The sequence below is a fragment of the Galeopterus variegatus genome, unplaced genomic scaffold (assembly GCF_000696425.1).
Source record: "Galeopterus variegatus unplaced genomic scaffold, G_variegatus-3.0.2 Scaffold80, whole genome shotgun sequence".
NCBI classification, from domain to species: domain Eukaryota; kingdom Metazoa; phylum Chordata; class Mammalia; order Dermoptera; family Cynocephalidae; genus Galeopterus; species Galeopterus variegatus.
The window spans coordinates 360,525-365,076 of NW_007726191.1; the positions used below are offsets into that span (position 1 = coordinate 360,525).

General features: G+C 47.8%; 1 protein-coding gene across 1 annotated transcript in view; it reads left to right on the plus strand.

Moving 5' to 3' along the window:
- The first annotated feature begins 4,391 nt into the window (after window positions 1-4,391).
- SPTAN1 (spectrin, alpha, non-erythrocytic 1) overlaps window positions 4,392-4,552 on the plus strand; it is a 64,438-nt gene continuing 64,277 nt past the window's right edge. Inside the window, exon 1 of the mRNA XM_008579624.1 lies at window positions 4,392-4,477. The gene's annotated coding sequence lies outside the window, so the exon portion shown is untranslated. The remainder of the gene's footprint in view (window positions 4,478-4,552) is intronic.

Sequence of the window (4,552 nt, forward strand, 5' to 3'; positions counted from 1 at the left end):
AAAAAGGAAAAAAAAAAAAAAAAAAAAACAGTCCCCAGATCCTTTTTATCCTGAGTACCCATTGTGAATATCATTTCACTCATCTCTATACATATATACACAAATATTAATATAATTCTTATGTAAATGAACTCAGTACCCATGTTGTTCGGTAACCTACTAAAAATTCAGTAATATATCAGCTGTTTTTGAAAGGACATTGTTGGGTGGGAGGGGGGAGAGGGAGGAGGGAGGGAGGTTTCGGTAATGGGCCACAATAATCAACCACATTGTATATAGACAAAATAAAATTTAAAAAATATATGTATCAGCTGTTTTTATCATCAGTATAGTTTTTCATTTGGTAACTAGGTTGCTTCTAATTTTTTTTTTATAATTATTAACTTTCTTACATATACATCTTGTCCTACCTCTTTAGGGCAAATTCCTAGATGTAATGTTGCCAGGTCAAATGGCATGCAAATTTCATATTTTGATTCATATTGCCAAACTGCTCTTCCAGAAAGGTTCTACTTACATATACTTAAGATTTGTCAGGCTGAAATGGGAGATGGATGTTGAGAAAGAAGTGCATTCTAATTGGAGGAAAAAATTATGAGCAAAAAAAGCATGAAATTGGAAAAAATAAATAACATATTTTGGCAGAAGCTAAACTCAGGTTGGTAGAGAAAAAGCCAGGAAATGATGTTGTGGAAAGGTAAGTTCAAACAAGACTGTGGAAGCTCCACAGTGTCTGTCCAAATAGTTTGGGCTACTCTACAGGCAATGGGAAGCTATTAAAGTTTTTTGAGAAGGTTCAACATGGTTTGTGAAACTAATTCTAACAGTGTGTTCAGGATGAGCAGGAGGGATAAGGACTAATTGGGCCTGACAGGCAGTCCCTCAAGGGCACAGATGTGAAATAACTGGAGCTGGATTAGGATGAGGAGTTGGTGGCGAGAGAGAGCTCACCTCTCTGCTGTCAGCCAAAGTCCTCTTAAGCCAGCCAGCCCAGCAAGGCTTTGCCCCCAGTGGTTATCAGTCTCCTCTAATGTGGTACCTGATTTCAGAAGCAGTCACCTGTACGGGGATCTGAACCCATGACCTTGGTATTATAAGGCTGTGCTCTAATCAGCTGAGCAAAGCGGACAGCCCTTTGTTTTTTTCATGGTGGTAAGATATATATAACATAAAAGTTAAACTTTTTAAGTATGCAGTTCTGTGGCAATAAGTACATTAACAGTATGGTGCAACCATTACAACCATCCATCTCCAGAACCTTTTCATCATCCCAGATGGAAATTGTACCCATGAACCAATAACTCCTGGTTCTTCTCTCCCCCTGGTCCCTGGTAACCACTATTCTACTTTCTGTCTCTATGAATCTGACAATTCTAGGGATCTCATATAGATGGGATTATACAATATTGTCCTTCTGTGTCTGGCGTATTTCACTTAGTATAATGTCTTCAAGTTTCATCCAGTCACTGTTTTGAAGATCTGTGCTATTTCTTGCCAGCTCTGACACTGCAGAATGTCATCTGGGAAGAAGTATGGTCCACTTGCCAGCATGACTTTTCTCAATCAGCTTTCTTATAGGAAGGAAAAATAGTGGAAATACTTGCCTTTTAATTTTGCAGGGAGTGAGGGTGGGGATGGCGCAGGGAGAATGGATAAGAATATGTGAATGTTTAAATGTCCAGAACTGGGCCGAACCCGTGGCGCAATCGGGAAAGTGCGGTGCTGGGGGCGCAGCAGCGCTCCCGCAGCGGGTTCGGGTCCTATATAGGGATGACGGGTCCTATATAGGGATGACCGGTGCGCTCACAGTGCTCACTGGCTGAGCGCGGTGCGGCCAGTCTCAAAAAGGACAAATAAATAAATAAATAAATGTCCAGAACATGTGAAAACATCATTACAAATAACTTATTTCCCAACAGTTGACCTTGTGAACAACTTAAAAAGGTATTGGGACTACCTAGATGCTTAAGCTTGGGGTATATATCAAACATTCAGAGGACTGCTGGAACTAGAAAAAGGAGCTTAGAGTTCAGTCCTACCCTTGGCTTTTCAGAAGGCTGGTAGAGAGGTGATTGCGAACACAGAGTTGATTGGTTACAGAGCCCCGTACACTGTCCTGTGCTCTTTTTTTTTCCCCCAATGAGCTTCTCCTAGAACACAAAGAAGGTCATTATCTGCTTTGTCCTCTCCCTCTCCCCACACCTAGTAGAATGTCAGGCCTACAGTGAAATTGGTAGGAGGTGTGTTATGTAGACAATAGAAGAGGAAAATGGCCTTTTAAATGTCTCATTTCCAGTGCCAAATGCAGAGTGGGGTGGGTGACTGAGTGGGAAGTGGAGAGGGTGGGGATACTGTTTCTTGGCCATGTCTCAGATCATCAGACAAAGGATCAACAAATAAGATTCTAGTTTCTTATCAATACAGAGCTTTCTTTTAGATCTCCAGGTTTTTTTGCATCTGGCAAAAGCAGCAAACCCTCCATCGCACTATGGGGCCAGGGTGATTAAAAGAAAAACACTTTTAAACAGTTCCTGAGACCCATTCTATGCTAAAGCAGAAAGTCTTGGAAATTTTGGAGAACTATGATTATGTTAGTCATTTTGTACCCAGAGCTGAATATTTTATTAAACATTTTGCTGCTACCAGCTGGAGAAGAGGCCATGGACGCCATCAGCTATTCCCAGAAATGCACACCCCGGGGAGGAGTTACCCTGCCTGTTTTCTCTGCATAGGAGATTGCAGGAAATGCCTCTCAGCTCCTACGTTTTTCCTCCAGATTCTGTAAAGCTGCTTCTGGGGTATGGCCACTTCTTTCTTTTCTTTTCACTTCAATGGAGTGAGGGAATAGGGCAATTCTTCCTCACTCTCATGGCTACAGCCTGGGCAGTTTAGAAACCAGATTGCAGATTCCAGGCACAGGGGAAAAAACCAAACTGCAGAGGACCAGGAAGCTCAGGGCTGGGCCTGGGCCCAAGTTCTGGTGCAGCGCCCAGTGCCTTTATACTTATTTAAAGAGGAAGCTGCTTGGTAACCAGGAGGCTGAAGCCTTCATGAGCTCCTGAGCTCCCCGTCTGCCTGACTGCACAGGAATGATCCGGGTGTTACTCCCAATGGCTGTAGCCCAGCTGTCATCAGAAGGTGGAGTAGGAAAAGGGCTTCCTAACCGAGGGCTTCTGGCTAGAGTTTAGACCGAGGCCCTTAAACTGCTAGGACTGTAAGGAGCAGAAACTCCATGAATATTATTTTTCTCTTCTCAGCATCCCAGCATCCGCCTGCATCAAAATGCCTCCCTTTCTACACACAGTTTCAAAGAGAAGGTTCTGACTGCTTGGATTCAAATCCTAGCTTTTCCTGATTGCTAGCTGCCTGACCTGGGGCAAGAGACCTAGTCTCTATAGCAGGATGATCGTTTGTAAAATGAGGAAATAATATCTACTTCATAAGATTATTGTAAAGATTAAAAAAAAAAAAACAACAACCCATGAAATGCTTAGAATAGTGCCTGGAACAGAATAGTGCCTGGTACACAAGGGAAGTTAATCAATTGTGGCAGAAAGAACCTTAATGTTTATGATATACGACTAAATGCATCCTATTCCGCTGGCGACCTGTGGGAAAGATTTGTAAGAATGTCAGAAACGATTAATTCTCTAAATCCCACATGACAATCTTATGCCCCAAATCTGTCGATTGATTTTTTCTGATCCGAATTTGACCTTTTCTTCTCCCCACCTCCCCAAACCCGGAGCCCCAAATCATCCTCGGTTTCCTGACCCAGACCCCATCAGAGCAGGCTGACGTGGGTCCCCAGCGCCGGCCTCCTCCTCGAGAAAGTGGCCAGAAAGAAGAGAAGCGTTCGGGTGATTGCACACTTCGGGACTGGGCGTTTTTCTGCTCAGGGCGCGCAGCATCCCCAGCCAGACTGCAGCAGTGGCCCCTGCCCCGCCCTTCGCTGCAGTCCTGGAAGGGCTCCCAGGGGTGCGGTGCCGAGGATTGTCCGCAGAGCAGGCGGGGAGGGGCAGGGTTGGAGGACACGAGCTGCGGGGAAGGAGGTGTGGTTGGAACCTGGCCCGCTGGGGCGGAGGCAGAGACCCCACTGCACCATCACCCCACCCTCGCGCGCGCCCTACTTCCCCAGCCTCCTGCGGCCCTCCCCTCGCTCTCCTCTTCCCCCGCATCGCCGCTTCGGCTCCTTCCGGGACTGCTCGGCCCGTTCCGCCGGGTGATCGCGCGGTGAGGCGGCCGGAGCTCCGCCCCCTTGGCTCCGCCCGCGCGCTCCCCCCCAGCCCTCGCGCCGCGCCGGGGCTCTTCCCCCGCGCTCGCGCACGCTCGCCGCGGGAGCGCGCGTCTCCGCCTATAAAAGAGGTGGGGCGCGCGCGCCGCCGCCACTACCCGCTGCGGAACGAGCTGTGTGGAGCGGAGGTCTCGGAGCCACCCTTCAGCCCGGCGCACCCACGCCCCTCACCCCCAGGAGCCGGTGAGAGGGGCCCCGGGGGAGATGGGGACGGGAGCGGGGTCCAGAGCCGGCGACCCCGGGGCGGGAGCCGGGCCG